Below are 11,404 nucleotides of genomic sequence, written 5' to 3' on the forward strand. Positions count from 1 at the left end.
CATAAATGAAACACAACAAGTTCCACCTCACGTGCGGACCTCAGGTTCCCACAGGAGGAAGAACTTCTTCCCGTGGAGGTGGCAGAGCACTGGAATGGCCGCACAGGGCGGGCGTGGAGTCTCCCTCTGTGGAGACATCCGAAACCCACCTGGGCGTGTCCCTGTGTCACCTACCCCAGGTGACCCTGCCTGGGCAGGGGGTTGGACTGGGTGATCTCCAGAGGGCCCTTCCAACACCAATATTCTGGGATTTCTTGGTGGCTGTTCCTCTGTCCCGTTGGGGTGTGAGGTGCCAGCCACGCTGGGCACTTTGTGATGCAGGATTTGGGCGATGGGCATCGCCTGGGTAACAAACCGAGGGCAGGGCCGTAGAGCCCATGTCAATGGACCTTGTAGCTGTTGGCCATCGATGTCCTCGGGTGGGTCACTGAGGGTGACACGGCCCCAACCTGCCCCTCCTGCAGTGATGGCACCAGCCCTTTCTGCCACGACAGCCCCAACCTGCCCCTCCTGTGGTGCCATAAGAGCCCCAATGACCCTCGAGTGCCACCAGTCCCTCCTGTGGTGTCCCTGGAACCCACTGCCCCCCGACTGCTGGCAGAGCTCAGTGAGGGCCTGGCGCCTGTCAGTGCTGCCTGAGGAGGGGAACACCCAGAACACAGAGATTTGCTGTGGACATCACCCGAAACAGGCCAAGGATTCATCTGGTTTTCATTCCCTTTGACACCAAAGCACCAGCTGCTCTCCGGGTACCTCTGCTCTAGAGGTGTGGACGCTACAGAGGAATTCAATGCAGTAGACAAAGACAAAATATATTTTCAAGTATGCCACTTGGCACTGAGGAGGTTTTTAGGAGTTAAATGCAATCTGTAATGCTGTTAGCAAAGTGCTTAATCTCTGCTAGACTCTGAGGTTAGCACCTTCTGCAAGGAAATGGGATAAGAAGGAGGTGAGTTTCCATGTGGGCTCTCGTTTTTCCCCCAAAGACACACGGAGACCTGCTAAAGTCAGTTTAGTTTACATCAGTAGGTTCAGATCACACCCAGGGGCTTGTTTCCCTCAATATAAAAATCATCCTGCCCGAATGGAGGACATTTCTAAAATAATTGCAGCTAAAATTATGTGGGGGTGGGTTTTTTTATTTTTTTTTTTTTTAAGTTTTCCCAAAATGTTCTCCCAGTGTAAAATGAGCAAAGCTACCCAGGCTGAAATTTAGGTCACTTATATGGCAAATAAAGAATAATCAAAACCATTACAGGATGTGTAATGCACACAAGGTAATATAGTAATATACTTACTAACCAGGTAATTCTGGGAGATGAAATATCTTTATTGGCAAATTTGAATGTTGCCTCAAAGTAATTCAAAGCACATTTATTTTCATGAAGAGAAGGTCAAACCTGATAAGGCCAAAAGTTGAAAATATAGATATTTAAGCATCAGATCTTGGTCTTGCCACTGCTCTGAATGGAGTTTTGAATGGCTTATTGCACCTTGAGCAGTTCCAGTTGGCTTGAGTGTGATTCTTTTGCAGTAGGATGTGTCCAAGCCAGGTGTTTATCCGTGCATGCAAAATATTCCATTGTCTTGCAAGATCTTTGCATTTCTTTGGAAGTTGCTGCACAGCACTTTGTACTATGTGGCCAAACCTGATCCCACAAACACTCCCAAGTTTAAGCACAGGACTAGGCCAGTTAAATATTGATTATCTATAAATGGTAGGTTGGCAAGGAGAACAAAGTGGAATTTTGCTGGAAATGGGTGTGGGAGTGACCAGTTTTATCACACCAAATGACTCTTTTAACAAATTTAGTCTTTATTTTCTGATTTTAGCATTTTGAAAGACCTTACATTGAAGAGTTAAAAACAACTTCAGGGCCCACAAATTTTTAAAAATATTAAACCTGCACTTTTGCTCTTAAATGTGTTTCCTAAAAGACTCCCTGAGTCAGGTGTTGCAATATTTCTTGTTCTCATGACACAGCAAAACCCATTAGTTTCCCCCTCCTCCTTTCATTTTTTACCCCTTTTTAATGATTTTACTTTTTCAGGTGAAATCTACTGACCTTCTGGATCACAAGGGGCACTTCACTTGAGTCAGGGCTCTGGATGACTGTAAACATGATTTAGCAGAGAACACAGAAGCCGTGTGGGTTTTATCCACTGAGATGTGGTACCTCTGTGGAAAATATAAGGAAATAAAAAGACTGTTTCAGGAAAAAATGAGACTCAGAATATCATAAAACTTTTCTTCTTTTTCCTCAAAGAGCGTCGTATAATATCACATTACATGGCTGAAATGAAAACATCCCATTTATTTTTACAGATTAGCCACGGTGACCTCTGTGATTTATGCTCATGGCACTGGAAATGTTTGATATGAGGCAAGGGCCAACCTGGAAAAATAAATCCTAGATTTTCTCCTCCTACCATTTTTCCTTACGTTGAGGACATTTGCTGCCTTTCTGGAGAGCTTCCCCAATCGATGTTTTATGTATGAAGCAAAAACTTCCACAACAAACGCACTGACAGACCTGTGTTTACTGTTCTGCACTATATGTTACTACACAGTCTTACAATATTAAACCTAGCCCCAAACTAGACTTTGGAACCAGGCAGCCTGCCCAAAATTGTGATAATCTCCTCCATAACAACAGAAAGAAATAAAATAACATTGCTGAAAGCCGAAAAGTTTTGTTTCAGTCCCCAAACTCCTAATGCACTTAAACGTATAAGTACTTTTAAATTACATTATGCACAATTACATTATATAAAAATCCATGCTGGAAGTTTGGTGATCTGGCTCAAGTCCTGCTCTTCTCACAGCACACAGGGGAAAGCCCTCGCTGTCAGGGAGAATGAAAACAGAGCTGAGCAGGCAGCAGGAAGCCTTCACCTAAATTTAAAATCTTTCAAGGGTTTCTGTGGGTGTTTGTCTCAAACAACTGACCTGAGTAGCAAAACACCCCTGGTCTATCCCTGGCAGCAGGAGATCAGCCAAGTTTCGTTCTTTTGCACAGGGACTCTCTCATTTTAGATTCATATTTAGGCAGCTATTAAATCTGGCCCGTCGTGTGGTTAAGGCACAAACGGGATTTAGGGGAGCTGGGCTCAGTCCCAACTCTGCCACAGACTTCCTGCGTGATCTTGGGCAAGTCTTCTCCCAGGGCTCACAAAATGGGGCAGTTTGGGGTTTTTTTTCAAGCCCCTGCTCTGGCAGTTCAAGGCATTACATTAAATTCTCCGTTTGCTGGCATGAACAGATAAATAAAGTAAATACACCGTGTTTAGGCTTTTAAGGAGATAAGCTCGAAACCACAATCAGAGTGCAGCCTAATAGCTCAAAGTTGGAGAACGCATTTTAGAAGTCCTTTTGGAAGCTGTTTTGAGTGCCTGGGCCACGAGGTGGAATATAAAAATTCTACACTCTTCATTTCTGCGCAACAATATCTATTGGCAAAATCAGGATCACGCTGCCTTTCTGCTTACAAAACAGTTCACAAACTGTTTGTGCAACATTCAGATGAGACCGAGACTAGAAAACGGTATCATTTATGAGAAGCTTTATCAGTGTTCTGTGGCTTCTTTTTTTTTTTTTTTTCCTCTGCGTTTCCCCCCTTCGCACAAATTACTTCTTTCAGCATTATTTGAGCGAATCGAGCCGATCCCGCCGTGCCGGGGATCGGGCTGCTGGTGCGTGTTTACAGGAAACGCCTGTGCTCGTTAGACCCGGGCTCAGATTTGACTAACTCACATGATCACATTGACTAAATGAAGACACGGATGAGACGGCGATGAGAAAGCTGCGAGCAATCGGGTTCTTGCGACATCAGATAATCCACGGAGGGCTGCGCAGAAACCAGCAGGCGCTGCCCTCCCCCCCCCCCAAGAATGCGCCTGGCTCCTGCATTAGTGACTATCTCCTCACCCATATTCACTTACAGCTCCCTCGTCAACACCCCCTTTGCATTCTACACCAAAGGGCTGCATTCTTTATACATGCACTGTAGGTACTTTGATGCTATTCGGAGGTATTTCGATGCTCAGCTACTTTCTGAGCAGCGCATTTAACGCACGACAGTTTATTTTTATAGTGATAAAGAAGTCGCAGGGGTTTTCTTTCGCTGTTTTGTACATCCTGTCTGTGTAAACTCATAGATTTCAAGTCCTGCGAGGCACGTTGACAGTGCAGCTATTAAAGATTTTCTGTTTGACCTTGATTTTTTGTTTTTGCCGTGTATGAACTTTAACAGACTTGAAGCATGACGTGCCTTTTCTTTTTACTCATTGCAGTGCACACGGCATAGGAAAATACATGTAAACAGAAGCCTCTTCAACAGCACATAGATTTCTCAAAGAAAACACATCAGATTTTTTGCTCAGCCTGCAGTTTTGTTCCTGTACTTTGTCCCGCAAATGGATCCTTTTTGAGATGATGGCACAGCACAGTGTGAATGTTCTCTTTTTGTGGGGTGAGAGATCCCCGGGATCCCACTGTTATTTATTCGAGCACATGGTAGCTGTCTGATAGGGTCTATCACAACAGCAGTAACAGCAGCATCGTTGCTGCTGCAGTGATAGAAAGAGAATGAAGATTTGCATGGAGAAGTAAAATCTTTTATTAGATGTGGCCGGAGGAGAGAGAAGAGCTCTCAGGCACACAAGCCCTTCCTCAGGGCTGAAAACAGAAACAAGCCTCACATGCATCTGTGCAGGGAGTGCAGAGAAATGTATTGGTGAGATACAAATTATACAAAAAGGGCTTCTTGGGCAGATAAACAGAGTGAGGATGATGAAGTCATACCCTGTGCCCAGAATGGCTCAGTTATCAGCACCATAGGCCTTAAACTCTTGTTGTAACTTTCCAAATTGTCCTGCCCAGCATCACATGGCTTTTACTCTGAATATCAAGAGTTGGATCTAGAGGCTGGCTGTTAATCCTCTCTCTCCCTTGATTAGTTTGAGCTTCCAGTCTTCTTACTCTGGGTTTGTAAACTGCTTCTTTCTATTGCTTGGATAGGGCAAAATAAAAGTACATTCACTCATGCTAATTAGCACCTGACACCATTCTTCAATGAAAAGCAAGTCTAATATTAAAAGCCCAACCCTGTGCTGACTATTCACATGCAAAGGTAGGTGTGCTCTGAACTGGTTCTAAAATTGAAACCTATTGTTTTGATAGGATGGCATGCTTAAGTTCTGTATTTGTTAATACAACTTTCCTCACTCTATTACTGAGCTCAGTGCATGCTTGTTACAAAATAAGTTGAAAAAACTCTGACTTTACAGATTCGTGAGCTCTGTAAGATCTTGGATGTTTGGAGCAGATAAACCAGAGTTTTACAGCCACATTTCAGTTCTGACACTTGTGCTGTAGGTGTAATTCAAATGTCACCTTTTTCCCACTTCTCCTTTTGGGGTAATTTTTTATTTTACTTTCAGCTATAGAAGTTTGACTCCTCTTTGTCTTGATCTTAAATGAAATTGAAATTGCAGGTACGCCCATAACATTTGCAACAGGGTCTGTCATCAAAATAATGGAAGTAGGTTCTCAAAGTCTCACAAAATATTTCCAGACTGAAGAAAGTTAATTTCTTTACTTCCTATGGCATATTCCAAAACTGCCTTTAAGGGTGGCAGTTACTGCTCCTTGTAATTGTGATGTGGAGGCAGATCCTTAAGAACTGTCCCATGAGCAAGGAAACAAAATTATCTGCCTTAAGATAGCAGAGAGACTGGATGCATCTGTGCACATTAATTCAGAGTTAAGGAAGTATTCATTTGGTAAAATTGAATACATTCATTATGTAAAATTACCTAGGTGTAATACCTAGAACAATATGACCAGTTCAGTTAATTTTTTGAGCCATACTTTTGCACAAGTATTTACCTTAGAGTGTGTCCTCACATTGGGCTGTAATGCTACTACAGCATTTAATCCCCCAAACTGCAGAGCAGAGAGAAGAGGATTCATAAAATGACTTTTTGTTTCCTTTCCCAACTTTCATGGCGTTAAAAATAATAATTATCTCTCATAAACTGAAAGTGCTGATGCATTAATAATGGATGATGGGATTCTTGCACACGTGTTTACTAATTTATAAACACCACACAGCCTCAGAATGAAAGGTGTTCTATAAATAGAAACCTAATATTGATCAATCCTGACGTGGAATTACCATTCTTGGAGGGTTGCAACGGGTTGGTTTTGTTTTTGTTTTTTTTTACTTCCTCCTAATCTTATAACAAAGAATTCCCCGAGCTTGGCTCTTTGTTGTCATTATTTGTTTCTTCCTATTGTACTTTCAGCAGCACTTCCTCCTTGTATGAGACATGCAGGAAGAAAAACCCGAGGCTTCTGAGTTCTGAATGCAGTAGAGCTGGTATGTCACAAATGTGCATTTGAAAAGTGCTAAAAGAGCCAAGGAATTGTTTAAAACCAGGAATTAGCATGACACTTGGCAAAGCCACGTGCCAGTGGTCCCTGGTTTCCAGTGCCATTTAATGGGAACAAGTATCCCTTGACCTGGGGGACAGTGACACTGGCACAGTCACACACAGAGAATTGAGAATTACTGTTCCAACACCATAAGAAGATATCATTTACTTCCAAACACATTCTGCCTTTTCCTCTTTCACCACTGGCAAGTAACCTGACCCCCGTCTTTGCATTTCTTGTGTTTATTTGATTTATATTTTTCTGCTTCCCTCTCCTTGCAGTCAGGTTCTTACAAGTGCGGGAGGACAAGGTGGGTGCGGGGGCAGACAGGTGATGAACGTTTGCCACCTCTGTTCTGGGGGAAAGGGGAGGGGGAACAGCAAACCCAAACTTCCCAGAGCTAAGAAGCTTTCAAGTACCTTTGGAAACCAAGCCCAAAGCGCAGTCTCTGCACCACTCCTGCCCTGCTGACTTGGGCCAAAAGTTTCCCAAACAATCCCACCAGGGAAGTTTTGCCAATACTCACACACAGGCAACTCTCACAGGCAGCCACCATCAGCAAAACCTGCCAGATTACCATAAATGTAACAAAATGCTGAGCTCCTGCTTACCCAGTGCCTTTTCCCCACTCTTCACTCGCTGCTGGGCTGCAGGAGGATGAGGATGGAAGGTGAAGGCTGGGACCAGAGCAAGACTTCAGCTGGTGCATATCAATATCACAGTCCTGCCTTTAATGGAGCCACAATAATTTCCAGCAGCTGAGACTTCACCACAGCATTTTAAAGTGCTTAAGGGGAGTTTTGATTCTAAACCCACTATTTCTGCGTGGCCCAGTGCTGGGGTGATGGGCAGGGGGCTGCAGGGACGTGGCAGCCCCCTCAAAATCTGCCCTTCAACAAACCAGAGTTCCACTCACGTGTGGAAATTCAAAATGTGACGTTGGTGTTTCGCTACAATGGAAGTATTGTCTATTGGACACAGTAATATCTTCCTGCAGGCTGTTCGTGCCAGGATATTATTCAAAGTAAATCATCAGATTTTGCTTCTTTTTTTTGCCATTGTTACATTATTTCCTGTATAACATTTTTTTTCCCCTCAAAATAAATTAGCTCTTATTTCATATTGAAGTTTTTGAGAGGATTTTTAAAAAAAAACACCATAACTGGAATTTTTTGTACAGTTATAAAGCCTGTTTTCAAACAAGACAGTGACACACACAACTGAGGGCACTTTAAGCTTAAACTACTTATGAGGCAAAGAGGAAGGTGACTTGTTCTGTGGAAGCAAATGCAGAAATTAAACCATCGGACATGAAATAACAAGCAGAATTGAAATGTAAACCCTTTACAGTTTATTCATCTGAGGTGGTGTCACCACAGGTTAAATAGGAGAAAATTGTTATATGGGGCATTTTTAACCTGGGAGTGTTCTTCCAGAGTAATGGGATGTTATAGTTTTACAGCAGTGAAGTTTCTCTTAACAGCTGGGGAGAAGACAGCTCGTTCCTGTGAGGAAGGAAGCAGGATATTTGGTACAGACCGTGCCACGTGCAGTAGGTGGCTGTGAGATGGTCGACTCCTCTCCCAGGTCTCCTAAAACACGTTTTTGGTGCCGACAAAATCCGTGCCCAACAGATGAAACCAGAGCTTCATCAGGGACTCCTGGTGACACTACAAACCCGGAGCGTGAAAAAAACGCTTCCTGCTGCTGCTGCTTCCTGCGGCTGCCACAGGAGCAGCACAGAGGACTTCGCTCCGTGGTGGGGTTTTTGTCAGGCTGAGAGGTGAATTAAAGCCTTTAACACACGGGGCTGGAAAAGTGTGTAAGCTGGTAGTGCTGTGTCCTCTGGTGTTGAATGTGTGTGGATTTAGATAAATACCTTCAGTAGACTTTGAAAGGTTACAGTGAATGTCATTGCTTTGTGCAGAAAAGCTCCATAATCTGTTCTGTTGGTTGTAAAAGGTGGATTTTCAAGAGAAATTAGGAACTCGATAAATGTTGCAAATGTGTGTGAAGCTGGATGGCTGCTTTAGGCATGCAATTATTTTAATTTGGGTATGGAAACCAGGTAATTGTACATGGAAGCAGCTAATTGAGCACATTTTAATTTGCTTTTACCTGCACAGACACTCGGGAGGGATGGCAAGAGCTCACTGTGAATTAAATGCCCTCTGCATTTTCTACCTGCAGCAACCCCAGGCAGATCTAAGGTTCTTATGTCCTGCTATGGATCCCATACAGAACTGCTTTTGAAGGAATGAGATCCTGCAGTTTTCAGTGCCCCAACCCATGCCAGTTTGCTGACCCCCCTTCCTCATCCTGCTGCCCCCCAGGAGCTTTTCAGCTCCATTGAGATGCTCTGTACACTCAGTTTGGGTACTTTTTAGCCCCGTGCACAAAGGCAAAGAGAAGAAAGGAAAGGCAGGATGTGTCTTTCTGGGTTCGCCAGGAGGATTTCTTTTCCCTTTTGGAATATAGACAGAGAGGGGTAGAGCAAGTGCACCAGGAGACACCAGAATATCTCAGTAGCATTTTCCTCTGCTCTCAGTTTCCCTACCCCTGGCAACATGCTGACAAATCAAGAACTGCCATCCTATATCCACTACTCCAGCTGTCAGCCTGGAGCAGTGCATCTCCTTGCGGGAGCACAGCCTTCCCTTTGTTTCAGCTTTGGAAATAAAATCACAGTTTGGAAAATAAAGGGGAAAGAATTCTATTCTAGGGCAGTAAAGTCACCAATCCTTTTTACAGGTTCATAACTGCATTAACTGCTTGGAACGAGGAGCCTCACGGTGAATGATAATGGATTTGTAGTAACAGGATGCCTTGTATTTAATATAATAACCAGTTATATAATGAGTCAGCAGACTCACTAAACTCACCTACTACTTAGGCTTATAAATATTTTCATAGATTTAAATTATTCTCAGTAAGAAATATTTATCATCTGAACGGCCTTTGTTTCCACTTGCTCATGTTTCGGGGGAGAAAAAAGACTTTTTGAAGGTAGCTCTGACTGTGTCACATTTTTGAAGCTGGCTCAGAGAAGGTCGTGCACTATGTTAATGTCCTGGACTTTCATGTCTGTCACAGGAATAGGTCAAAGGTAATGTGAGTTTTGTGGGGCTTTTAGAACATGCCTTGTGTAGGAGTTGAGTGTCTTACAGAGGCACAGGCTGCGGAGGTAGCACCAGTATTGAATCACCCACAATTTAATTAAAAGTCATAGATGGCCACAGGAACAAGAGAACCACTGATGTGTAGTGGTACAAGCACTTTACAAACAGTAGAAGTCATCACCAAACCCATTTTATAGAGGGAGAAACTGAGGCTTGAGTATTTTCCCCAAGATCTGAGTATGGGACACAGCCACTGAACCAAGTGTATCAAACCTTTAAAGATACCATACAACAGCCATGTGACATCCAATGAGCCAAATCCATGGACCTGGCACTCATTAGCCAAGCAAGAAAGAGAATGGGAAGATGCAATACCCTGGGATTAGCAAGGGCTACTCTGGGCTTAGGTATTTGCAGGCAAATATCCTTTTTCTTTTCACCAACACAGAGAAAATAATTTTTTTGTCCTTTACTTCCTTGTTCAAGAAAAATCCAAGGGCTGGATTGGCCCTTTATCTGAGATTTCTGTCTATAAGGGCAGAGCAATTAAAATTTACATCCCAAATTCCCAGATCTGTGCAATGGATTTGGAGATGCTGTAGCACTTTCTCACAAATCTTGGATTCATGGAGCACATGGTGCATGGTTGATTCACACACTTACAGTAAGTTTGATGCATCCTGGGTACATCAGCTTTATTCTCCAGTTTATTCCACATGCCACTGCCCAGCACATGTGCCCCTGTTTCTGTCCAGGAAATCCCAGACAGAAATGTATGGGCCCCAGATTAGCTGTTCACAGCCAAGCAAGGGCTGAGTGGATTATGGAGCTGGGAGGAATATATTGACTCATGGCTTTGGACACAATACCTGTCATCCCAATGCAAAATCCCAGGGGGAAATATGAGAAATTTCCATTAACCACTCGGCTTCATTTCCCCCCATTCATTGTCTGGGTTTCTTCAAACTGAATCTTCATCCCACAATATTCAGGAAGTACCAGCCAGGCTGTTTTCCTTGGGAAAGGCTGAGAGCACAATTTGGGCCATGGCAGTCAGATGCAGACAATCCTTAACCCAAGTTATTTATAAAAATGTAACAAAGGAAACCTAATTAAATGGAGTATTAGACCCTCATCTATGACTCTCATTGTTTGCAAGCCAAAGTTGACCAGGAAAAGTCCATGATTTAAAAAAAAAAAAAAAAGAAAAATCCCTGAAACTGCTCCTTAAGTTTGCAGGAGCTGCTGATTTACAACACAACAGGACACAACAGTGTGTAATATTTCCAAAGCCTGCTCTGAGGATGGTGGCTTGAACTGAAATGTTTGTTAGTACAAGACCTAAGGCCGTTTGTACATGAAATGAATGCCTATGAAATGAATAAACTCGAGTATTGTGAATGTAACATCATGCAAAGCAATAGAAAAAAGTGCAGAAAAAAACAAGAAATCAGTAGGGAAAGTATCTGTTGCCCCAAGACTTTAGTTGTAATGATTTTCTAGAATCTTGAATGCTAAGTTAAAACTGCTTCATTGCAGATTTATTTTGCATATCATATTTTGTCAATAGACAAGGGGTGAGCAACACTAAAGCCTGGAGTTAAAAGTGGTTGCAGGAATTGAGGGCAGATGTCTCCAGAAGCTGAGAAGAATTCAGATGTGCTGTGTGTATCTCTGCCTCACTTTTAGAATTTTCTTCCCCTGTATCTTTTCATTTGTTAAATGATTCGCAAGAAATCAACCCACCTATATTTAATTAGCTTTATAAATCAAAGGTGGCAATTCTTTAGTAACCTGTATTATTTCCCAGCCAGAAAAATGCTGACAAATTTATTTATTGACCTGT

Source organism: Manacus candei, unplaced genomic scaffold (genome assembly GCF_025592945.1).
Source record: "Manacus candei isolate 608988 ecotype Guabito, Panama unplaced genomic scaffold, ASM2559294v1 h1tg000057l, whole genome shotgun sequence".
In the NCBI taxonomy this organism is placed as follows: Eukaryota; Metazoa; Chordata; class Aves; order Passeriformes; family Pipridae; genus Manacus; species Manacus candei.